The sequence below is a fragment of the Sceloporus undulatus genome, chromosome 2 (assembly GCF_019175285.1).
Source record: "Sceloporus undulatus isolate JIND9_A2432 ecotype Alabama chromosome 2, SceUnd_v1.1, whole genome shotgun sequence".
In the NCBI taxonomy this organism is placed as follows: Eukaryota; Metazoa; Chordata; class Lepidosauria; order Squamata; family Phrynosomatidae; genus Sceloporus; species Sceloporus undulatus.
Genome location: NC_056523.1, coordinates 321,932,543 through 321,959,124, shown reverse-complemented (window position 1 = coordinate 321,959,124; position 26,582 = coordinate 321,932,543). Strand labels below are relative to the sequence as shown.

General features: G+C 42.2%; 1 long non-coding RNA gene across 1 annotated transcript; it reads right to left on the bottom strand.

Moving 5' to 3' along the window:
- Positions 1–5,024: 5,024 nt before the first annotated feature.
- On the bottom strand, positions 5,025–24,726 carry LOC121921145. The gene is made up of 4 exons (XR_006101854.1): positions 24,551–24,726; positions 19,643–19,647; positions 9,892–9,894; positions 5,025–5,037 (listed from the first exon to the last, which is right to left on the bottom strand). It is a non-coding gene; the product is annotated as an uncharacterized LOC121921145 (long non-coding RNA).
- Positions 24,727–26,582: the final 1,856 nt, after the last annotated feature.

The following is a 26,582-nucleotide window of genomic DNA, read 5'->3' as shown; positions in this document are numbered from 1 at the left end:
CTCTAAAGAAGTAACTGTCTCTTTGTCTCTCTCATACACACATATATATCTAGCAAATGGCTGACAGAAAGCCAAATACATGGAGCCAGTTTGGCTCCATTTGAACTGCTGCCTCTTTTGTATGCTGCTCAAAGAGCTGCTATGTTGACACTGGCTGTTAGACCTATCTTTCTTTCTCCCTCTCTCTTTCTCTCTCTGTCCTATAACAAAATTCTAAGGATAGTTCAGTAGAAAAAAAATAAAATAGTCCCTTCAACAATAAAAACAGCAGTACATACAGCAAAGAGAGCCTGTGCGGCATAGTAGTTTTGAGTACTAGGACTCTAGGAGATCAGGGTTTGAATCTCAACCTGGCCATGGAAACCCGCTGGATGACCTTGTCAAGTGATGCTCTCTCAGCCCCAGAGGAATGGAATGGCAAACTCCCTCTAAACAAATCTTGCAAAGAAAATCTTAAGACAAGGATATCTTATGGTCACCATGAGTTGGAAATGATTTGAATGCACAGAACAACAACAAAATACAGCATAGCAACACATTTTGCAGACAGTAGTAACAGCAGAAAGCTAAGACAGATGAAAGACCTAGGAGAAAAATCTTTGCATTTTGTCAAAATAACACAAAAGGCCAAAAGAAACGTATCTGGGAAGAGCAATCCATAAAAAAAAAACCAGGTCTCATGGTGTCAGCTGAAGTCTCAGGGAATTTCTGTGCTTCTTTGGGTGATTTTCCAGACAAGAGAACAAAACTCTGGGTGACCAGAAATAAAGCTATGATTTTTGTACTGGAGTGTACCCATTTCTGCCCATCCCAGCTGGTGCCAGGGTTGACTAGCTTAGCATGAAGAGTCTTTGTATGTGTGTTACACGTGTGCAATATCTGTGCACCTAAAAGCCAGGACCTGAAGGGAGGGGAATTGGAAGAGAAAAATTACAGACATACACATTGGGGACTGGCATGACATTTGGAACAAGGTAGTGTAATAAGGAGACCTTGGTCTGGGGAATTTATCATTAGCTCAAATAGAGGAGTGGTCTCTGTCCTGTGTATATGAAGGTAGCCAAGGTAATAGGTCAACAGAGACAAGTTTTATGAAAACTGAATACTGTTTATTATTCATACACACATAAGACAAGCATTCACTCACACAATCACCCAAGAACTCGAGAATATAATAATAATAATAATAATAATAATAATAATAATATGATTTATTTGTATACCGCTTTTCCTACGATCAAAGCGCTTTACAGCATACATATGCATATACAACATCAAAGCAAGTAACAAAAAACAAAACAAAACTCTGCTTCTCTACCCTCAAGATGGAGGTCGGGGGAGGGCTCTTCAACTTGGCAGGCAGAGGCCTGTTGTTTCTTGCCTGCTTCTCTCCCCTCAAGATGGAGGTCGGGGGAGTTAGCGTTGTTATAGTAAGTTAGCGTTGGATAGATAACACAAGGCTTTCTAACGGCAATATTCATCTGTTTTGGAGGTGCTCCTGGTCCAGACTAATGAAGACTCAGCAACACAGAAAGAAAAAGGGGGAGGATAGCTAAGAGAGTGGAACTATATGAGAATTCAGACACACAGGGAGTGTGTCTGGACTCTGACATAGAACAGTGACAAGAGATTTGAGGGACCTTAAATAAGGCAAAATCTTGCCTCAGGCAAAGAGTTGGTCTCCACATTTCAAAGCAAAACCAAATCTACATATTAAAGATTGCTTGATCTATAGACAGTCTCCAAGGTGGGAATGGTCATCCAAGGTGAGAATGGTTCTGGCCTGGCAAAACATCCTGGCCATATATCTGCCCCAAAGGTGTGAATGACACTTTTCTGTTGGCAACTCCTACCTGAGCCCTTTGATCTGTGTTTCAATACTGTAGTGTATGTGACCTGCCTGCCTTGCAGTCATGGAGAACTCTATGTCATGCATCCCATCAGGCACTCTGCATAGGGTCATCAGAAGAAAAGTCATCCACATTTAGGATTTTAAGGCTCCAATGCTGGTAACAGTAGGGAATGGAGCATCAGTACTCATGAGACTTCTTGTAATACGACGTCTTCCTTTAGAACAAAAGGAAGGAACCCTTGATGGCTGGTGGTGAGCTCTAGTACCTCAGTAAATTACAAATCATTGGATTCTGCAAGATAAAGCAACGCAGCTAAAGTTATTATAAAACTACTATAAATGCAGAGTTGCCAGATTTCAGGGCCTGACCCTGAGTCTCTAATTTTCATAGGACATCTCCTGGTGCAAGATGATGTTAATTGCCACCAAATCAGCTCCTTCCTATGAGTCTAATCCAGTTTTCGCCAAATCTGATCCATTTCCCAGGTGGAAAACAAAGGTACAAATTCTCCAATTTTGATAAGCTCAGCTCCAGCCAAGAGAAAAGTGCTTGGTGCCAATCGCCATTTTAGCTAGTATAGCTTTCACCTTGCTACAACTTGCAAGGCTTCACTGATTTGTTGCTGCCATTTATAGAGACGTTCCAAGGGGGCTGTGTATTTATCTGGTTAGTTTACTCCTTCCCTTCCAATAGCTGTGGCACCAGGACTCTGCATCCACCTTCAGGCTAGAAGAGGCAAGTAAGCTAGGTTAAATGTTCCCTATCCCACTTCTCTAAAGAGATGAAAAAGAATAATCCTATGATTTCACTCAGAGCCAGTGTGGTGTAGTGGTTTGTGTGCTGGACTATGATTCTGGAGACCAGGATTTAAATCCCATCTTGGCCATATAAACCCACTAGACAACTCACACTCTCTCAGCCTCAGAGGATGGCAATGGCAGTCCCTTCTGAAGAAACTTGACAAGAAAACATCATAATAGGGTTGCCTAAGTCAGAAATGACTTGAAAGCACACAAGAAGAAGAAGAAGAAGAAGAAGAAGAAGAAGAAGAAGAAGAAGACGACCCTCTGAAATTAATGGGGTCACCATAAGTTGACAGGCAACTTGAAGGCACACACACACACACACAGTGTAATTGTGTGTGTGTGTGTACACATATAGAATTTCACCTTGATAGGGGAGCAAATCCTCTGCCTATTTAAAAAATATATATACTCTCTCTCTTTCTCTCTCTCTCTCCGAATGACAAGCTGTGACCAACTATACTGGGTACTTCATGCATAATGCTTAATGACATCACCAAGGGCTGTCATAAGGACTCAGAATTTGGCCTGGAAATCTCAGAGCCTGGGACAATCCTAAACTGGCAACCCTAAATACATGTGTACAGTAGATGCACTCTGAATCCTTGCAGCTTAGAACCATCCTTTCCAATCAGCATCTGCACCTTTCATGCTCTATCAGTGAAGCTGCCAAAGATTGAAAGCTGTAACTGTCCATTTGCAAAACATGCACTCAGCTCTTGGTGCCCAGGAGCTGTGGCTCCCTACAGCCTGAGCCTTATGAACCACTACCTCTCAACCCAGCAGTAGTCCATATGTTCAGGCTATGTAAGACACAAAACTACAAAGACAGATTTTTTCAGTCCTCTGTGACAAGGCAATGTGCTCAAAAGGTCTTTGACAAGGACAAGGCACTCCCAAGGGAATAGCTGTGAGAGACAGAAGCACAGAATAGCATGAAACCCAAAGGGAAGTTCTGCTAAATTGTCTTTTTTCTTTTCTTTTTTTGTAATGCAAAGTTTTCAGTCAACTTAGACAACAGTAAATGAGGAAAGCTCTCTAAACAAGCAAAACTCCAAGAGAAAACCAGAGGAAAAACTGATAACCAAAATACATATTCAAAAAAAGTGTTAACAGGACAGTAAATAATACTGTGAAAAGCACAGGGAATACAAAACAACAGTGAGCCTGTAGGACAATGCAATATAACTAAATATCATAAGTTGTAAATCCATATATAAACAAAATATTTGGTTCCAGCCGTCATTGTAGAATTCCATATCTGGCTTTGTTGGATTTATTTATCAGTACTGAAGTTGATGTGAAGTCAAAGGCTTTCATGGCCGGCATCCATGGTTTTTTGTGGGTTTTTCGGGCTATGTGGCCATGTTCTAGAAAAAGTACTGAAGCTGCTCTTGTTTAGTTATTGTTATCTATCTGTATATATTCTTAAAAGCATCACACACTGTCAGTATTTATTTATTTAGGTATTTATATCCCGCCCTTCAGCCCTAATGGCTCTCAGGGCAGCTTACAATATTATTTTTAATCAGACAGTTCCCTGCCCTCAGGCTTACAATCTAAAAGACACGAAACAAAAGGAGAAGGGAATAATGGAGGGAAAGGGAAGGAGGTCCAGTGGTTCTTCTCTCCCTCTGAGGCCTGGACCAAGGCAGATGGATTGGAGGGAGGGCTCTTATAGTATAGTGGTTATTTGTTTGCAGATGTCCTTAGGAGCTGTGATATCTAGGATTTATTACACCAGGCTGCTAAGATGCCATTATCAAGTTAATCATAGAATCATAGAGACCCCAAGGGCCATCCAGTCCAACCCCTTTCTGCCATGAAGGAACTCTCAATCAAAGCATACCCAACAGATGGCCATCCAGCCTCTGCTTAAAGACCTCCAAGGAAGGAGACTCCACCACTCTCCGAGGAAGTGTAGGAAACACAAAAATACCAGTTTGGGGACAGTCATTTTCACACAGCTTTTTAAAGGATCATGGTGCTGCTGTTGCCCTGGGTTCTGTCTTCTGCACACCAGCCTTCATAGCCCCACCTTTCTGTCCTATACCCTTCCCAGCATGTATTTTTAAATGAGATGGTGGGATTCAGTCTGAGAAATGAGAAGAGGATTACCTACCTGTCATTTTCTTTTGCTTGATCAAAGGGCAAAGATATGGTCCAGATGGCCATGATAGATGGAAAAGAAGGAGGGGTGGAATAAAATGCCACCTCTTCTGTATGGTTCAGGTCATTTTGAAATTATAGCCAACATAGCTATAATTAGAATGGCAACACCTATATTTGGGGAAGACGACAATGCTTGGAAAATTGAAAGGCACTGGAAAAAAGGGAGACCATGCTACAAGTGGATTGATTCATTCAAGGAAGCCACAGCCCTGAGTTTGCAAGACCTGAGCAGGGCAATGATGACTCGGGATCCTGGAGGTCTTTCATTCATAGTGACGCCTAGGCTTAAGTCAAAGTCAGCCTGACAGCAAATAATAACAATACTATCACCAACATCTCTTCCTTCCCCTCCTTCTGCCTTTATCCCACTTTAGGTCTGGTGGCTTACAAGTGTTAAAATATTTTTCAGTGTATATTCTTGATGTTCCCCTGTCATGGGTTCTTGTATGTCAATGATATATCTTTTTATATAGACTTACAGTGAGTAGTGTTGTTATTGCTGGGACTTTGTTGTTGCTGTTGTTGTTGTTTGAAATGGTTTTGGGTTAACTGCTGGGAATGGGAGGTGAGCCTGCTGGTGGGAAGGAGATACACATGGGATGTCACCAGAGCTTCAAGGTTGCTCTTCTGTGTACGAAATGTGAAGGTGGGAGAGACAGAGGTGTGAAGGAGGGTTATATGCTTGCAGTTAGATCTTTGAAGCCAGTTCTGGCAAACACTTGATCTACAGTGCTAAGCTGCTTAATAAATCCTTTTCTGGTTCATCCATGAAGCCTGTTTATTGAGTAAGCAAGAGACTGAGCACCACAGCATTCATAGCTTAAAATTCACACCATCCAAAAGTTAAAAATGCAATTAAATTATTAAAGAATTAAAACCTGTTTTTAAAAATGAATAAACCTTTAAAATAAAGCAACTAATAGAAAATCCAGCACACCATGTGAGGTCCATTCCCCTAAGCAATCGGTCCTCAAAGGCCTGCTGGTACAAAAAGTTGTACACCTGCTTGCAGAAACATAGAAGGGAGGGTGCCGCTCTGGGAAGGGTGGTCCAGAGCCACTGAGAAGGCCCTCTCTTGTGTTCCCACCTGTGGGGGTGGTGGGAAAGAGAGAAGACCCTCCCCAGATGAACTTAAAACCCAGGCAGATTCATATAGAAGAATATGATCCTTCAAATAACCTGGATCTGAGCCATATTGGGCTTTACAGTAGTAGTACAGTGGGCCCTTGTTATCCGCTGCAGTTTGGTTCCAGGAAAACCCATGTACAGTATAACAAAATCCATGGATGCTCAGGTCCCATGAAATAAAATGACATAGCAAAGTGGTGCTTCTTATGTAAAATGGAAAATCAAGGTTTGATATTTGGAATTTATACTTTTTTTAATATTTTCAAGCCATGGATACTTGAATCAGTGGATAAAAAAATCCGTGGATAAGGAGGGCCGACTGTAGTAGTAGTAGTAGTTGTTGTTGTTGTTGTTGTTGTTGTTGTTGTTCTTCTTCTTTAGTTCTTCATCTTGGTAATAGTAGTTCTTATTCTTATTCTTCTAGTACTACTACTAGTAGTAGTTGGATATCTTATGATGTTTTGCCTATGTTAAGACACTTTGGGACTGGTTTTCCCCTCCTCCTGATTCAGGGTGATTTGAAAGTCCAGAGCTACGACTGGACAGCAGCTCTGAAAATACCAACATGATAGCTCAACTTCCCTTTGCTGGGTTACATGGTTACCATTCCTGACACTAAAAATAACAGCAGGAAAGGTTGGAGGAGTGCAGGGCTTCTCTGTCGTGTATCCTTGCTTGTCCTCCTAGTGGCGTCAGATAACCTCCTGGTGACTAATATGACTGGGGTCACCTGGACAGAGGCAAAATCCCGTGTTTGTTGCAAGAAAGTCTGGGAATGGTTAGCTGTTTATGCAGTATTCCATCAGCAGCTGTCTGGGAGTCCTTTTACACTACACAACTCTAGCACTATTATTCCACTTTAACTGCCATGGTTGTAGCCTATGGAATCCTGACTTTTGTAATTTGCTGAGGTACTAGGGCTTTCTGGCTGAGCATTTTAAATTCCCCTCCTTCCACAGCAAATCTGAGCATTCCATAGGACAGAGCCATGGCGCTTAACGTGGAATCATTGTGCTATAACTGTGTAGTGTGAAAAGATACCAGGATAGCAACAACAGCTTCATTTATATACTGCTTCATACCGCCTAAGCAGTCTCTAAGTGGTTTACAACGGTAAGATAATTGCCCCCAACAAGCTGGGTATTTATTTTAGTGACTTCAGAAGGATGCAAGCCTGAGTCGAGCCAGAGCCCCTGGTATTGAACTCACCACCTTATGGTTAGTGAGTGAGTGGCTACAGTACAGGTATTTAGCCACTGCACCACCAAAGTGTAGCCAAAGCATGTTATCCATGTTATCACTTCCCTTGAACATGAAAGGCAGTAGGAAAAGAGGAAGACCACACTCTAGATTGCTGATTTACAGGACTCTTGTTCATTTGTTAACTGCCCTCTAGTCAGTCTCTACTCATGGCAATTCTGTGTATCTCCACCACTCTGCTTAAGTCTTGCAGATTTAGGACCATGAACTCCTTAATTGACTCTAACCATCTAGTGGGCAGTCCTCCTTTCTTTCTTCTACCATCAACCTTTCCCAGCATTATTGTCTTTTCCAAAGAGTGCCTTCTCATAATGTGGCCAAAGTATGACAGCTTCAAATTTAATCCTTTTGGCTTCTAGGGAGAGTCCTGGCACGTTCTGTTCAAGGACCCATTTGTTTGTCTTTTTGGCTTTCCATGGTATCCTCAGCACTCTTCTCCAGCACCACATCTTAACTTCAGCCTGGGGCTAAAATTAAGGTTCAGGAGAATGGAGCAACTGCACACTCCCAAACCCTAGCATGCAGCAGTGGCACCATCATACTGGCCTCCTGTCCACACGGGGCCACCACAATGACACAAGCACAGTGCAACGTCCGCATGTCACAGCACTGCACTTGCATCATCGACATACCACAGTATACCAATGGCGCACTCGTGGTGTCCACCGCGCATATCAAAAAGAACCCGCTTTTAGCGGGTTCTTTTTGGTGCAGAGGGATGTTGTGTGCTTTGGCTGCTGCTGCGTCCTTCAGGGGCATAAACAGGTGCCTCCAGCCCACCCTTTCAGGATGGTTTGTCAAGCCCCTTAGTTTATTTTCTTTTGATCCACTTCTTCACTGTCTAGCTCTCACTTCCATACATGGTTATGAGGAATACAATGGATTGTACAATTGTAAATTTAGTGCTGTGTTGTATATCTTTACTCTTTAGAATCTTGTCTAGTTCTTTCATGGCTGCCCTTCCCATTCTTAGCCTTCTTCTTTTTTCTTGATTGCAGTTTCCATTTATAGGGTTGCCATAAGTGAAAGTTGGCTTGACTGCAGTTAACAACAACAAAAATATACCATTTGGCCAACAGTCCTGGGTTTTTAAGGCCTGAGCAGGACTATTCATAATAGGGTGATTTGGAGGTCACCATAAATTGAAGGGTCACAGAGTCACCATAAATCAGTCAACTTGATGGTAATTAACAACACTATTTCCTTTATTCTGGCCCTTCTACCACTACAAGAAGCAGATCAAGTTTAGTTACTAGGAATAATATAAAAAGAAAGAAGGAATGACGTGTGACATACTTCCAACTAATCACATTATTTAGTGGGCCACAAGCTGGACTGGATTACCAAGGGTTCACCTGGTACACTGAATCCAGGCTCCTCATTGGTGATGGACTGAAGGGGGGGGGGGGAAGAGGTGGCTTGTTTTTTCTGTATTACCTAGTGGAAAGAGATATTGTAGCACCTTTGAGATATTAGGGTTGCCATAATTCTCTACTATAAACCGGGACAAAATGTAGGGCAAAATTTAGCCCAAAATATAGGACAATTGTAGGATAAAATTTAGCCCAAAATGTAGGACATTTAAGGTCCTCCATTTTTCTTAAATGCCCTACATTTTTGGCTAAATTTTGTCCTACATTTTGTCCCGGTTTATAGTAGAGAATTATGGCAACCCTAGATGAAGTGAGAGAAGGAAGTCTGTAGCATAAGCTTTTGTAGATTGAATCTCCTGCATCAGATGTCATCTGATCAGATGAAGTAGACTTTCATTCTACAAAAGTAGACTGATGAAGTAGACTCAGTCTGCAATATGTATGCTACAAACTTCTTTCTCTCAAAGGTACTACCACATTCCTTTGCATAGCAATCTAGACTAATATGGCTATCTCTTTGAATCTCCTAGTGTTTCCGTTAACACCCATACTTTGTGCTTGGCTGGAGTAACTGAGTAACTGACTTGGATATCAGGCTGTTAAATTCACATTGAAACTGCAGGAAAATGGGTTCACACAATAAGATTTATGTAGTGCTGTATATTAGATTTTGCAACGTACAGTGTGACCCCCATACTCACATATTTGATATCCACAGTTTCATTTATCTCCATCTGAAAATATATGTTCTTTCAAGACATTTCTAGATCTTCCAGTGTGATTCTATGGTCAACTTACAGCCCAAGCATACCACAGAATTGTGCAGGAAGACCTAGAAATACCTAAAGAAGTGTTCTAGCTAGGCATTTCTAGGTCCTCCAATGTGATTCTGTGGTATGCTTGGACCAGAAATTACTTCTCTAATTGAAAATAATAGGGTTCCCTACTATCTGCAGTTTCAGGTATCCACAGGGAGTCTTGGAACATAACCCTGTGGATATGGGGAATCATACTGTATTATTTAATGTACATGCCACCATATCTAGACTAGCTCACATGTGCATATTAGGATTCCTATTTTTGGAACTCCTCCAGGGCCCCAAATACTTCAGTCATTTTCTTTACTATAGCCCACAACGTCTGATGCATCCGAAGTGGTGGGTTGTAGTGAACAAAGGCTTATACAGGTGTAAATTGGTTAGCTTCAAGGTGTCACAAGACTTCTTTTTATACTGATCCATGTTAGAGTTGGCAACTTGTGCCTGCTTATACTCACTAATTGCTAGTTTGTATTATAGTGACTTCCTCGTTTCTTTTCCACACCCACTCTCTCCTTGCATCACTCTGGCCTGCAGCCATCCCCACCACCTCCATTAGATCATGTATTTTATTATAGACAAATTTTGCAAATTAAACTACTTTCATAGAGTTTACAAAGAAGACTAAACTGGTCTCTCTCTCTACTAGAACCTATGCGTGAGGGTGAGTGTGGGACTAGTCATTGTTCAACTTCTACCTTGCCAGTATGATTAATCTGCTTGAAAGATCCTCTTCTATTTTTCACATTTCCCAACAAAACAGACTAACATGGGTTTTCTTTTTAAATAATAAGGATGGGTAGTACATCCAAGCACTTCATTTTCAGCAGCCCTCCTTAAAACAGACCTGTAAGGTAGATGTATGCTACTTTCTCCATTTTGTATCAAGGAGGAATGAAATTGGAAGACAATGACTTGTTTGAGGCAAAACTGAAACTAAGGGGACCAGAGAAGGCTAAATATCTCCCAAAACTATTGATTCCGGAATTCCATAGCATTGAGCCATGGCAGTTAAGGCAGTGTCAAACTGCATTATTTCTGCAGTGCAAATTAGACCATAGCAGCGTATTTAAAAGAAAAATTCTGCAAAAACAAAATAATGTCACCTTTCTGTCTACCTTACCACTGAGTGCCAGACCAGGGTAGCTTACAACGATAAGATGAAAACACAGATGTTGCCAGCCTGTGCTGAATTATCTGGCCTTGGGAACAAGCCCAAATAAACTCAGTGAAACATATCTGTGAGCAGTGATAGTTGGGGGCTTCCTTCCCGGTTAGATCAGCAGGGAACCCACTCTGGTGATTTAATCTGAAATTTAAAGGCTCCATCCTTGTTCTGAACCCATTTGGAGGGATATGGTGCAGCATCAGGCTACCACCCTGCGTGTATTTGTATCTCTTTCTGGGTTCTATTCAACTATAACAGACTTTTGTAAACATAATCACAATTTAAGAATCTCTCTCTCTCTCTCTCTCTCTCTCTCTCTCTCTCAGTGTGTGTGTATGTGGGTGGGTGTGTTACTTGTTATGAGAGCCTGCTTGGTGTCATAATAATAAATAATAAATATTTATTTATATCCCGCCTCTTCCAATTGAGGATCGAGGTGGGTAACAACAAAGAAAACACAATATACAACAATAAAAACAACAAGCCCCACAAGACCCCAATCCAACCCTCCCTCCCAACTATAAAATTAAACACTAAAAAAAGTTTAAAAAGTACATAACAATACATCAAAGTATAAAACAAATCACAAATAAGAAAAATAATAAAAGGGGGATTCAATTGGTTCTGGACATTATCAATCGGGGAAGGCCTGCCGGAAGAGAAAGGTTTTTGTCGCCTTTTTAAAAGCCTCAAGTGAGGATAACTGGCAAATCTCTTCCAGCAGGTCATTCCAAGTTTTTGGAGCGGTAGCAGAGAAAGACCTCCGGGAGGTCACCATCAGTCTGGTCTTTCTAGATTGTAAAAGGTTTTTCCCAGAGGATCGGAGTGTACAGGAAGGATTGTATGGGAGGAGGCGTTCCTTCTAGTAGACTGGACCCAGGCCATGTAGGGCTTTATAGGTGATAACCAACACCTTGTACTGGGCCCGGAAGCTAATAGGCAGCCAATGTAGCAATTTTAAACTAGGTGGAATATGGTCGAACTTGGATTTTCCGGCAACCAGTTTGGCTGCCATGTTTTGTATCAATTGAAGCTTCCGGACGTGGCAGAAAGGTTGCCCCATGTAGAGCGCATTGCAGAAATCAAGGAAAGAGGTTACTAGAGCATGTATGACCATTTCTAGGTCCCGCTGCTCCAGGTAGGGGCGCAACTGGCGTATCGACCGAAGGTGATAACAGGCACTCCTGGCTGTCGCATCAATCTGAGAAGACAGTTGAAGCGACGAATCCAGAAGCACCCTCAAGCTGCGGACGCAGTCTTTCAGGGGAAGTGTAACCCCATCTAGAACTGGTGAACTTATTTCCATACCCGAATTGGGGTTACCTATCATGGTACCTCCATTTTATTTGGATTCAGCTTAAGTTCCCTCATCCAATCCATTACCGACTTCAGGCAGTCATTCAGGGGGGAGATGCCCTCCTTGGTCACTGAAACAGCCCGAGACACAGGGAAATAAATTTGGGTGTCATCAGCATACTGATAACACCCCGCCCCATGTCTCCGGATGATCTCACCCAGCGGCTTCATGTAAATGTTAAACAGCATGGGGGACAGAACGGCGCCCTGAGGGACGCCAGATGTCAGCTTTCTCATAGAGGAGCAGCTGTCCCCCAGCATCACCATCTGGAATCTGCCCGAGAGGTAGGAATGTAGCCACTGCAAGGCAGAGCCAGAGATTCCCAACTCTCTCAGGCATTCCAGAAGGATACCATGATCTATGGTATTGAAGGCCGCTGAGATGTCCAAGAGAACCAACAGGGCCACACTTCCCCTGTCAATGCACAGACGGAGATCATCGACGAAGGCGACCAGGGCAGTCTCCACTCCATATCCTGACCTGAAGCCAGTTTGAAATGGATCAAGATAATCGGTGCCATCCAAGACTGCTTGGAGCGGGTTTGCAACCGCCCTCTCAATCACCTTACCCAAAAAGGGAAGAAGAGATACTGGCCAATAATTATTTTTGTCCAGGGGATCAAGGGAAGGTTTCTTTAGAATGGGTTTCACCACTGCCAATTTCAGGCTCGATGGAAAACAACCTTCCCTGAGGGAGGCATTGATTATGGATTGTAGCAACTTCAAAGTTGCCTCACCTCCCTGGATGGCCAGCCAAGATGGACAGGGATCGAGAGGGCAGGTGGTCTTTTTTACCTTACCAAGCAGCTTGTCTACATCATCAGTACTCAAAGACTGAAATTGATCCAAGATAACCTCATTAACAGAGTCACTAGACTCCTCTCTTGTTGACTCTGTACTAATGCCGGCGTCTAAGTCAGCTCTTATCTGAGAGATTTTATCTGCAAAGTGGTCATTAAAAGTGTCACAGCAGGCTCTCATAGGTTGAAAAAGAGGATTCAAGGTGGAAAGAGTTTGAGTCAACTTCTCAATGGTTTGAGCACTTGACTACGACACTGGAGTTCAATTTCTCACTTAGCCATGGAAACCTTGGGCAAATCACACACTGTAAGCCCCAGAAAACAATGTGACAGGTTAGCCTTAGGGTAACCATAAGTTGAAAACAACTTGAAGGCACACAACAGCATTTTCAGTTATGCATTTAAGGGGGAGCAAAAGGGTAAATTCTTTGTAGTAGAACACATTTGTTTCTAATTTTTATTTTTTAAAATAAGATTTTAAGATTTACTTCCAAGTGTTGCAGAGGCAGAAGAGTCCTACAGTCAAGGCCTGCACTGGCACCTCATTGAATGCATTGAACTTTGGGGACAGTGCATATGTGTAAAATGTACAATTTGTTGTATTGTTGTGGCTAGTGTGTGTGTGTGTGTGTGTGTGTACTTAAACTGTGATTGTATTTGCAATATTGAATTATAGTTGGCCCTAATGAATCCAGAAAGTTGTACCCAAATCTGTTTTGAAAAATCAGAATTGAAGTGACCTTCCATTTGCTTCTGGTTTCACCTGGATGGATTGGTGCACCCAGAGTTTCCAAGGTTGCCCAGTCCACTTTAAAGGTAACATTTCCAAGCTTTGTCTCAAATCTCCACATATGGAGGTCATGCCAAAGTCATGGGTTTGCATCAACACAAACCTGTTTTCTTTTACCATCTTTTAGAAATTTGAGTGCAACAGCTTTGTATCTTTTGATCTTTCAACTGATTTGCTTTAAATAGTTTTAATTCTATGGATAGTTTAATTCCATTGTAACAAAAACCTTTTTGTATGTTTTAACATGTATGTATCTCTGTATGTGTTTTCATCTGTATTTGCTTTAAATATTTGTAAGCTGTCTTGGAGAACCAGTGTGGTAAAGTGGTTTGAGTGCTGGACTGGGACTTGAAGACACTGGGGTTCAAATCCTCACTTGGCCATGGAAACCCACGAGGTGATTTGGGTCAAGTCACATCTTCTCATTTTCAGAGGAAAACAATCTATGAACAAATCTTGCAGAGAAAAACCTAGGATGCTGTTGTTTTAAGCTGGAGTCTACTTGAAAGCACTTTACAACAACAAGCTGTCTTGAGTGCCAGTTTTGGAGGAAAGATGGAATATAAATAAATCATCATCAATAATAGTAAAGGTGAAATTGGTGTAACTTACTACCTGTCTTCAGACATTGACATATATTGCCTTTGGCTATATGTCTAATTAGAAAGTCAGCTCACATCAGCCACTTTGCATTGAATGAAATCCTTTATGCTGGAACCAAACAATTAGAACTAACAAGGGAGAAAAAGAATGATGGAAGGAGTGGAAAGAAAATGTTAAAAAAGAGATGAGAAGACTGGACCCTTCAGACAGTAAGGATAAAAAAGCTAAAACCTGAGGACCAAGCCAAAAAGAGGATATCTGTAGAAGACAACCAAACACACATATCGAGCGTCAGGCCTGATCAGCTGAGAACTGTATGCACCACATGCATACAAGAATGCCTCAGTTATCATCAATGCCTTTGACAGTAAAGTTCCTCTTTACAAAAGCTTTTTATACCTGTCTAGCTCTGATTTCATCCTCTGTCTTTGTTGTTAACTGTCTTCGAGTTGACTTTGACTCATGGTGACCCTGTGAATGAGACACCTCCAAGCCCCCCTATCCTCAACTGCTCCGCTCAGGTCCTGCAGGCTTAGGGCCATGGTCTTCTTCATTGAATCTAGCCATTTAGTATGCTGTCAGGAGCCCTGGTGGTGCAGTGGTTAAATGCCTGTACTGCAGCCACTCACTCAAAACCATAAGGTTGCGAGTTCAAGACCAGCAAAAGGGCTCAAGCTTGACTCAGGCTTGCATCCTTCTGAGGTTGCTAAAATTAGTACCCAGATTGCTGGGGGCAAATTAGCTTACAGTTGTAAACTGCTTAGACACGGTATATAAATGAAGCTTGTTTGTTTGTTTTGTTTCCTCTCTTTCTACTGCACCTTTCCTAGCATCATTGTCATTTCTAATGAGTTGTATCTTCTCATGATGTGGCCAAAGTACGACAGCCTCAATTTAGTCACCTTGGCTTTCAGGGAGAGTTCAGGCTTGATCTGTTCAAGGACCCATTTGTTTGTCTTTTTTTGGCCATTCACAGTATTCTCAACTCCAGCATACACAATATACTCCAGCACCACATCTCAAATTAGTTGATCATTTTTTCTCTTAGCTTTCTTCACTGTCCAGCTGTCACATCCATACATGGTAATGGGAAATACAATGGTTTGGACAATCCTACCTTAGCATTCAGTTTTATATCTTTACACTTTAAATTCTTGTCTAATTCATTCATAGCTGTCCTTCCCAGTCTAGGTATCTGTCTAGGGGGCCATTTTTAGAAACATTAGCATTGGAAGGATGACAAAAGAGGACTGGAGAAATACAGACATTCAGTGTTGGGTTGCAGCAGCATGTCGGCAGTGAACAATGCAAGAAAGATTTATCCAGGAATTACAAGATTGCAATCCTACTGTAACTATGTGTGCCTACCTACAACATCCAAAGTAAACAGCAGCTGTCTGACAAATCCCCCACTAAACAAATGTGTCACTGGGGGGTACGGGAGTGAGGGCCACACTGGGTGACACCGGTGGGGTGGTACACCAGGTGAGACTAGTATGGCAGCTGAATAAGCAAGAAAGAGTATCAAACCATGAGGAACCCTCCAGAGGCCACAGCATCACATCCTTCAGCAGGGGCTGCTGCTGGGATGGTGATGCCTTTTGTTCAAAGTCTGGTGCAGCACCTTCACCAGACTCTGAATGGGACTTCCAGAGGCTTTCCTCAGCAGTGGTCTGACTGGGCAGTGGGTGGCCAGGTGGTAGGGTTAGCAAACTAGACAATGGGAGTGTGGGCATGGCAGGACAGGGCAGTCCACTCTCCCCCCACAACCCTTTACTCCCCACAGGGAGTAACACCATTGTTTCTGAACATGGATCAATAGCAAAATGGGAAAAAGTGAGACTAAATGAACCTGCTTCTAGTCTTTACCTCCCCCTAAGCATGCTAAAAAATCAACCCAAAATGGAAATTATAAAGCAAGTGGAGGCTTTGAAAGAAAAGGTCATCCTGGGGTGCATTTTGGAAGCAGTCTTCAAGTGGTTTCTAGAAGGCTCAAAATATTTTTGTCTACTTTTGCGAGGCTTCTCTGAACTGGTTCTTTCATTTCATGTGTTTATATTATTATTTTGAATAAAACATTTGTTGAAGCATGTTGAACCGCTCTTCTTTTTTTGTGGTGTAGGAACTTGTTCCTATTCCTTCCATGTTATTTCTGCCTCTACTACCAAAATTTCTGATTAAAGATGTAATGCCCAGGAATATATCTATTTCATTAATGGAGGTATACCTGTAATTACAAAATAGGACAACAGACCATAATAGAAATGCCCTGCTACAGCATAACAGCCTGGACAGTCCACTAATTTTAGTGTTACCAGTGCTGTTTCCCATGCTGTTTTTTCACACCTGGATATGAAACAGAGAAGGGCTCTGTGTGTGTTGTGTGTTTTGAAGTTGTTTCTGATTTATGGTGACCCTGAGATGAACCTATCACAAAGTTGTCTTTGCAAAATTTGTTCAGAGAGGGTTTGAGCCTTTGTCTTCCTTTGAAGCTGAGAGCATGTGACTTGCCCAAGGTCATCCAGTGGTTTTCCATGGCTCAGTGGGGACTGAAACCCTAGTTTCCAGAGTTGTAGTCCAGTGCTCAGACCACTGCACAATGTTGTTTAACTATAGGGCTTTGTTGTTGTGTGCCTTCATTTCCAACTTATGGGAACCCTACCACTGGGTTTTGTGAGGCTGAGAGAATGTGACCTGCCCCTTGGGTTTCCATGGCCAAGCAGGTATTTGAACCTTGGTCTCCAGAGTCATAGTTCAGTGCTCAAACCATTATACCACACTAGCTCCCTGCTATAGCGTTTGCAGTAAATAAGTATAGCACAAATCCAAGAACTTATGCTTCTAATCCTGTAAACATGTATATTCATGCAAGTCAGACAAATATTCAAGTCAAAAGTGAGTCAGAGGAGTGGGGTAGTGGGGGTTGAAGCCTTTAAGTCGGAACAGATGCCAGCCTCCTGAGCAGCACGTGAAAAGCTACAGCCAGTGCTTGTCACCCTGGGCTCTCTGGCTTAAATGCATTAAATGTATTCCTGTTCTGAATGCTAATTTTTAAAAAATTAGAACAAGGCTACTATTATCTGAAATAAAGAATTCTTGTATTGCTTCACTGAACCATGAGGAGGTTGGGAAGAGTGTACTGGTTAAAGTTCTTGTCTTTCTTTTAAAAAAACATTTAGAAAAATCATTTAGTTGAATGAGATTCTATTTGTGGTTGTGTGTCTTCAAGTCACTTCAACTTATGGCAACACTTAGGCAAACCTGTCATGGGGTTTTCTTGGCAAGTTTCTACAGAGGGGGTTTGCCATTGCCATCCTTTAAGAGGATATGACTTGTTGATTGTCACCCAGTGGGTTTACATGGCAGAGCCAGAATTCGAACCCCAGTCTCCAGACTCCTAGTCCAATGCTCAAACCACTATACCATGCTGGCTCTACCGTTTCTGTAGGCATACTTAAACAGGAAAAATAATGGTTTCCTGCTTGCAAACCTCAGGTTTGGGGCAAGGATTTTTTTTTAATTGCCAAGATGCACTGGACATCTCCCAGGTCTAAAAAGTGAGGAGGAAAATGTTGCATGGGGAAAGCCTTAAACACTCCATTATCCCTATTAATCTCCCCATCCCTCTATCACCTCATCCTAACACTTCTTTGAAGGGAAGAAGCAGACTTTTAGTGGCTTCATTTAATATTATTGCACATATGCATTAGAAAAAGCTTGCATTTCAATTCTGGCACAGTACATTTCTTGTTACATAAACTACTGGTCATATCTTGCCTGGGATCTAAATGGCCAATGGCTTCAAAAGTAAAGTACACGTTTTGGAGTTGTTCTGAAATGCTTGAAAGAGGGCGAAATGCAGAACGTCTGCCTTCTAGCTAGATCTGTGTGTGAGAAGGCAGAGGAGAAGAACAGCCTAATTCTTCCAGGTAATGAAACATATGTATTGGGAGGAAACCCAACACCACAATTAAGTCCTTCATTAATAGAATCTAATTTGCCTCTCCATAGAATAGACAGATAACTTGGTATTATTTTTGCAACTCTTGTACAGATGTGACACCCAACATGTACATTAAATTTATAGAAATGCCCACTGGTAATGCCCACGGTACCTGTGCCTTGAGCATTTGTTTGTACAGTCTCTTTGTACAAGAGCAGTAAACAACTAAATGTAGTAGGGAACCCTGATAATCCCAGGTTCCTGACTGCATGAAGCAGAACTTTGAAACTACGTCTTTGACTGCACCTACCAGAATCCCTCAACCAGCATGGCAAGGCTGGCTGAGGGATTGTGGAAGGAGTTTATTGCTTGGGCAAATAAGCAGGCTTATCTCTTTGGGCTTTAACTCTTGATCCGGGATGCTCCCAGCTGTTATCATACCTAAATGGATGGATGGGAGCTCTAGACATCTGATGGCTGGAAGAACAGCTTTGAGTGGTTGTGTGCAACATGGGTGCTCTTTTTGTGTCCTTCCCTGGATTATAGGCAAGGTTGTGAGACCCTATGACAGTGATGGCGAACTTTCTAGAGACCAAGTGCCCAAACTGCAACCCAAAACCCACTTATTTATTGCAAAGCCTCTGGTTTTCTAATAACAACTCTGGCAAACTCTGTGCTGATGCCTACAAAGACATCTCTGAGTGTCACCTCTGGTGCGCGTGCCATAAATTCACCACCACTGTCCTATGATTACTACACCCAAACCTGAGATCTAAGGGACGATGCCCTTGTGATATCATGGGGGGCAGGCCCTGGTTGTGGTAGTAAAGATGATACATAGGATGATACATTAAGCACCATAATGTCACAGAATATGCTGATCAAATAACAAGTCCGAAAAATAAATGAGGAAAATATGTCTACACATATTTTTCAAGGGAGTGCTCTTGCTCTGAGATTCCTCCCTCCCCTACTGAATCTCAAGGCCAAGCCTGAGAACAGGCAACCCTAGGCAAGAATATTAGAAGCATGAGTGCTGGAATCTGGGCATTGGGGGATGTGGCCAGTGGGTATAAATCATTTTCTTTTCTTCTTTTTTTTCACACAAAGTATTTATACTCCTGCTCTTCTTGTTAATCAGACAGTTCCCTGTTCTCAGGCTTACAATCTAGAAAGACATGACACAAAAGGAGAAGGGAATGGCAGTGGGGAAGTGGATCAAGTCTTCTTCTTCTTCTTCATGTTCCTACAACTGTAAAAAAAAATCAGTATGCATGGTGTGTGTACATGGGGTGCAATATCTACACCCTTCTATGGTGTTGGGTGGGGAGATACATGGGACAGAACTAGTGTTTAGGGTTGTTGCTGGATTACGTACCTGGATTTGTAATTTTTGGGATTAGAAGCAGTGTACGAGAGCTGCAAATATGATTTAACTTTTCAAAGTCATTGTTGCACATTCTTCCCTACTGGATTGGCAGCTGCATTCTAAACTATGAAGTCGATTGTGATAATGTAAAAAGGGCAAACCAGCTCTCCCAAATCAAAGAAGAGAGAGAACAGTGGGCCTTGCACACCCTCTGCTGGTTAGCCTGGCATCTTTGAAAGCACTTCAAGAGTTCAGCAGATTTAAGCAGATGCTACAAACAGGGCCTTCTCACAGGAGGGGTTTTGCAGCTCAGATCCAGAGTCACTGCGGGTCCAGCCATGCGTATTCACGTTATAATGTGATGTATTATCAGACATGATTGCTTTCTATGAGGGGGGGGGGTCATTCTGAGGCGCATCCACAGTCAGTTTGGAGTGACTCCTCGCTAACAAGCGAATTCACAAAAATTGTTTCCAAGCTCACTTTGATTTCACTTCGAATTGGTCTGGTGTGGAAGATCACCCCAATCTCACCCCCAGTGACCCCCTGCGACCTGTCTCATCATCCCCTGCCTGCTCCTTCATCCCGATCCCGCCTCCAGTGACCCCTGCCACCTGTCCCATAATCCCTTGCCTGCTCCTTCATCCTGATCTCACCCTCTGCCACCTGTCCCATCATCCCCTGCCTGCTCCTTCACCCCAATCTCGCCCCCTCTGCCACCCTGAGACCTGTCCCATCATCCCCTGTCTCCTCCTTCACCCCGATGAAGGATGACAGCTAAGGAGGGGGCAGGGAAGGATGACAGCGTCCAGAGGCCCATTGAGCATGCACAAGGGTGCCAATTCGAATAGTTGAATCCCTCTGGTGTGGTAATACAATGTGCACTCGCTCCGCTTTGCCCAAGTGGAGACCACAGTTTTGTTCCTCAGGTATGATAATACATCACATGAATTGCCTTGGATCTGAGGTGACTCTGCTGAGTCTGCTCCCCCCTCACTTTGAATTGGAGCTCCTGTTTCACGTGTGATAAGGCCCAGAGAAGTACCTTGATTTGGCATATTCCAAAGGGAAGAAACGGAATGCATATGAACCTCTTCCAGGTAATAATGTAAGAGTGTTCCCACTGCACAGGAGCCAAAAAGTGTGTGATGTGGGTTGGGTTGGATGTTGAATATGCGTGTGAGAGAAAGTGGTGAGTGTGGGGAAGAGATTATGTGATGGAGACTGTGCATGGAAGTTAATGGTATGTGTTAGTATTGCCAGGCCAGGACTATCTTGGGCCTTGGGATTTCAAGAGCAATATCTGAGACCTAGGAATTAACCTTTATTATGTTATGAAGGGTGAGCCATAGTGGCATTAAAAGGAAAGAAGGAGCCCTTGGAGATGTCATTAAGCATGACACATTGACATACCTTCCTACTGTCCTGAATTGGCAGGAACAGTCTTAACTAATCTTCTGCTGTCCCACTTTTCCAGCTGCTTTTAAAATGTTCCAGTTTCTCACTACATCTTCCACTTCCCCCTTTGTCCTCAGCTTCTTTCAGTTGCTCCAAAATGAGCTCAGATTGCAAAAGGAGTTTGCATGCATTCAATTAACATGGGGGGGGGGGGGGGAGAAGAGGATTGGGCCCAGTAGAATCTCAGTCTTGAGGGAAATGAATATTTGGATTTAACACACAAATTTGTATATGTTCAAATATAGATATATATGTATATGTGTGTGTATATATATGAAGTGAGTAGAAATAGAATCAAGAGTTTAGCCTTTAAAATAGGGTTTTTAACGCACACAGAGACATTATGTACAAGGTTCTTTAGACTCCAAGCCTCAGATGATGGATGCAGTCCCCACCCCACCTCCACCCCATAGCTAGAAATCCTTGATGGCAAGAATATTGTTGTTTTTAAAGTTTAGGACAAAGGAATAGTTATTGAACAGCTTGCAACAATTTTGTTGGGTTGCAAGCTTCAAAGAACATACAAGGACAGCCTTAGCAGGGAGGAGATAGATAAGAAGCTAAAAGACAGATAATACCAACATGAAAGGGAGGGTGAATAGTTAATAATGAAACTTTGAGTTCACACTTTGGTTAATTGCATAGGTTTCACTTTTACCGAAAATCATGTCAAAGATATACCGTAAAAGGAAGTTTATAAATATGGTGAGGGGATTCTGAGTTTGAGTAGGTGGGAGATATACACAGGGGTGGAGATAATGTATTTATTTTAGGCATTTGTGATTTGTTATATATTTTGATGACTTCAGCCAATAAAGTCACAGGGGTGGGAAAATGCTGTGAGGGAAAGGGATTAAAACATGCTGTCTCACGTTTGGGGTGAACCTACTTGCCTGGGACACCTTTTCTTGCAAAATTGTTAACTAATAAATTGGAATTGCTGCTTCACTTGTTTTGTTCTGATTTGATACTTTGGTAGTAGAAAACAATACCTCACAATTCTCTGCTGTTATTATGGATTTATGAGTTATTGGTTTGGTCCAGTAGGTGGCTAAGAAGTAAGATAGTGGCATTTTGAAAACACCCTTAGGGTGGCCATAAGTCAGAAATGAAGGCACACAAGAACAACAATTTTTCAATTATATAGCCATGTTAGTTTGTAGAATCAGTATATGGAGAGATCTTGTAGCACCTTTGAGACTAACTGAAAGGAAAAAAATTGGCATCATGAACTTTCGTAGACTTCAGTCTACTTCCTCACGTGCATTTGAGAAGTAGACTGAAGTCTACGAAAGCTCATCCTGCCGATTTCTTTCTTTCAGTTAGTCTCAAAGGTGCTGCAAGATCCCTGCATATACTAATTGTTCAATTTCTATTTAGGAGGGAACCAAAAGTTAAATTCCTTATAGTGGGATTTCTATTATGCAGTTACACCTGTTTTGTGTCTTTTTCTTTTTAGAGCTGCAATATTTCCATCTGAATGTTGCAAAACTACTCAGCATCATAGGCAGAAGAGTCCTGCAATCAAGTCCTGCCCTGAGACTTCATTGTATGCAGGGAACTTTTGTAGCAGAGGATATGTGTCAAATGTAAAATGCAATTTGTTATACTGTTGTTATGTACATATATTAGGTCTTAAAACGCTGATTGTGGTTGCAATATTCAATTATAGTTGGCCCCACAGCACCCAGAAGGAGATACTCCAGCAGAATGGCTAATACAAAACAGAGTTGCCAATGGAATATGGATGGCACAGGAATCAAACACCCTTATGCCAGATTGGCCCTCTCCTGGCTCTCCTTTTGCTGGCAGGTAAAGACCTTTTTATTTGGGAAGACCTTTGAGTTTTAAGTTATGTAGCAGTATTATGTGGAAGAGAGCCAGCATAGTGCAGTGGTTTGAGCATTGGATTACCACTCTGGAAACCAGGGTTTGATTCCCAGTTTGGCCATGAAACCCACTGGGTAACCTTGGGCAAGTCACAATCTCTCTGCCTCAGAGGAAGGCAGTGGCAAACCTTGTCAGATCATGCCAAGAAACCTCGAACAAATCATAGAATCATAGAATCATAGAGTTGGAAGAGACCCCAAGGGCCATCCAGTCCAACCCCATTCTGCCATGCAGGAAATCTCAATCAAAGCATCTCCGACAGATGGCCATCCAGCCTCCATACTGGAACGCAGACAACAACAAAGTCAGTGTGAAGTGATACGCTGTATTTTATTTCATTTTTATTGGGAATTGCAGTGACATTTTAAATACATTCTTAGCTGTTTTATTCATAGTTTTTAATATATTGTTATTTAATTCTTTTTTAAAATGTTTGTGCAATGAGATTTTAATTTGATCTTGGTTTGAACTTTTGGAAGCTGCCCTGGATCCCATCTTGGGAGAAAGGGTATAAATCCAACAAATAAATAAACAAGGACTTCTTAAGAGTTAAATTTATACCCCACTTTTCTGCCAAAACTGGCTCCCAGGGCAGAAAACAACACTAATAATTCAAATAAACACAGAAATAGGACTGAAACATACAGATGGGAGAAAACCATAGTTAAAACACACCAATAAAATGAAATAATAGCAACTAGCTGGTAAACAATTCTCCAGCAGCAACACAAATTTGATGCCAAATTTCTGTCTGAGGAAAAAGAATTGTTACTGGTGGAGGGACAAGCTGTTTCCACACTGCAGAATTAATGCAGTTTGACACTGCAGTAACTGTCATGGCTCCATGCTGTGGAATCCTGGGATGTGTGGTGGCACCAGAGCTCTCTGACAGAGAAGGCTAAATATCTCTCAAAACTACAAATGCCAGAATTGTATAGCATTGAGCTAAGGCAGTTAAAGTAGTGTCAAACTGCATTAATTCTGCAGTGTAGATGCAGCCTGAGATGGTGCCAGGCAAGCCTTTCTTGGCAAGGAATGGGCGCAGTCACTGAGCAATGTTATACTCTTTTGGACCACCATGCATCCCTGATGTTTGAATAACTGTATGCAAACTAAAGCTAGCCCATCCTGTTTCCCATCCTGTTTCTACATTTTTCATTTACAGCTGTTTTATAAGAACAAGCAGATGTCCACTAAGAAATTTGCACACATACTTAGAAAGGAAGCAATTGATTAGGAGGAATGTGAATCATAGAATCATAGAATCGTAGAGTTGGAAGAGACCACAAGGGCCATCCAGTCCAACCCCATTCTGCCATGCAGGAAATCACAATCAAAGCATCCCCAACAGAAGGCCATCCAACCTCTGTTTGAAGACCTCTAAGGAAGGAGACTCCACTACACTTCGAGGGAGTTTGAACAGCCCTTACTGTCGGGAAGTTCCTCCTAATGTTGAGGTGGAATCTCTTTTCCTGCAGCTTCCATACATTGCTCTGGGTCCTAGTCTCTGGAGCAGCAGAAAACAAGCTTGCTCCCTCCTCAATATGACATCCCTTCAAATATTTAAACAGGGATTTAAACCTATGATGAAACGAATGACTATGAAATCACTGTTACAAGTACAAGATTTCTGGTGGTGTATACTAGAAGAACCTCTAGGTATTTAGCAAAGCAGTGAAAAGGAGTCCAGGAAGACAGCTGCAGTGAAAATCACCTGTGCAGGGCAATGTTTGATTTTACTGGTTTTCATACTTCATAGTATTTACCTCAATGAGAGAGCCATCTGACTGTATAATGCGGACAACCATAACAAGTGGGATGCAGATCATAGAAGAGAGGGCAAGAATCCAGCCCAGCCCGATTGCCCACTCAGGATAGATGTACACTTTGTTGTAGGTCAGTGGTGTATACTTGGCCAAAGAAAAGATAAAGCACCCCACAAAGAGAATTGGTGAAGTCGAAGGCTTCCCACATATCCTCCCACCCTGTAGCATTGCTATTCAACAACAGACCAACAGAGTAACATGTAAATCACTTCATCCCAGCCAAGGGACACACAGAGAGTGTGTGTGTATACACACACACCCCACTCACTTCCATGCTACCAACCTGTTAAGATGCCAGCCACAGATGCAGGCAAAATGTCAGGAATAAATTCTTCCAGAACATGGCCACATAGCCCCAAAAACCCCACAAAAAACTATGATTAGTAGGAATTCAAGAGAGATATTGGCAAGCTGGAGTGTGTCCAGAAGAAGGTGACCAAAATGAGAAACGGTCTGGAAACCATGTCCTATGAGGAGCGACTTGAAATCATAGAATTGGAAGAGACCCCAAAGGCCATCCAGTCCAACCGCATTCTGCCACACAGGACTTACAAACAAAGCACCCTCAACAGATGGCCACCCAGCCTCTGTTTAAAGACCTCCAAGGAAGGAGACTCCACCACACTCAGAAGCAACATCTCCCACTGTCGAACAGCTCTTACTGTCAGGAAGCTCTTCCTAATGTTGAGGTGGAATCACTTTTCAGATAGACTGATGAACTGATGGACATGCAAAGGATCTAGTCATGCAGCTTCTGGTACTGAAAATGATGCAGGATCATAGAGTTGGAAGGGATCTTAAGGGCCACCTAATCCAACCTCCTTTCTGCCACACACAATCAAAGCATCCCTGACAGATGGCCATCCAGCCTCTGTTCAAAGACCTCCAAAAAGGAGACTCTACCACACGCCAAAGCAGTGTGTTCCACTGTCAAACAGCTCTTAGTGTCAGTAAGTTCCTCCTAACATTTAGGTGGAATCTCTTTTCCTGTCATCTGAATCTATTGCTCTGGGTCCTGTTCTCTGGAGCAACAGAAAACAAGCTTGCTCCCTCCTCAATATAACATCCCTTCAAATATTTAAACAGGGCGATCATATCACCTCTTAGCCTTCTCTTCTCCAGGCTAAACATCCCCAGCTCCCTAAGCCTTTCTTCATAAGGCACGGTTTCCTTATGGTCACCATAAGTCAGGAATGACTTGAAGGCCCACAGCAACAACCATCCTAGACACACACACACACACACATTTTTGTGTATTATTTTATTGAGCATGTCACATGCTCAGTCTCAGGGGAAGGCAATGGCAATCCTCCTCTGAACAAATCTTACTAGGAAAACTCCTTAGGGTCGCCATAGGTCAGGAATGACCGGAAGACACACAACAACAACTCTAAATACACACACATACACATTTTTTGTGTTATTTTATTGGGCAACTCACACTCTCTCAGCCTCAGAGGAAGGCAATGGCAAACCTCCTCTGAACAAATCTTGTCAAGAAAACCCCTTAGAGTTCCCATAAGTCAGGAATGACTGGAAGGCACACAAAACAACAACCTTAGTAACACACACACACACACATTGTGTATTGTTTTATTCAGCAAGTCACATACTCTCAGCCTCAGGGAAAGGCAACAGCAAACCTCTTCTGAATAAATATCACCAAGAAAACCCCTTAGGGTTGGCATAAGTTAGGAATGACTGGAAGGCACACAACCAACAACAACAACCTTAGAAACACACACAACAACAACAATCTGTAGAGCTACAGAATATTTGGTGAAATTAGTACAAAGTCAGAAGAGTTCAACTTTAGACATCAGCTCAGGAATGTGGAATTTGTGTTTTAAAGATGTTTGTCGGTTTGTTTATTTGTTGTTTAGAACATTTATTTTGTGTTTATGTAATGTAAATACAGGTACAGTACTTTGTTTTGTCAGAGTGAATGAATACGTGTTGTTTGATATACTAA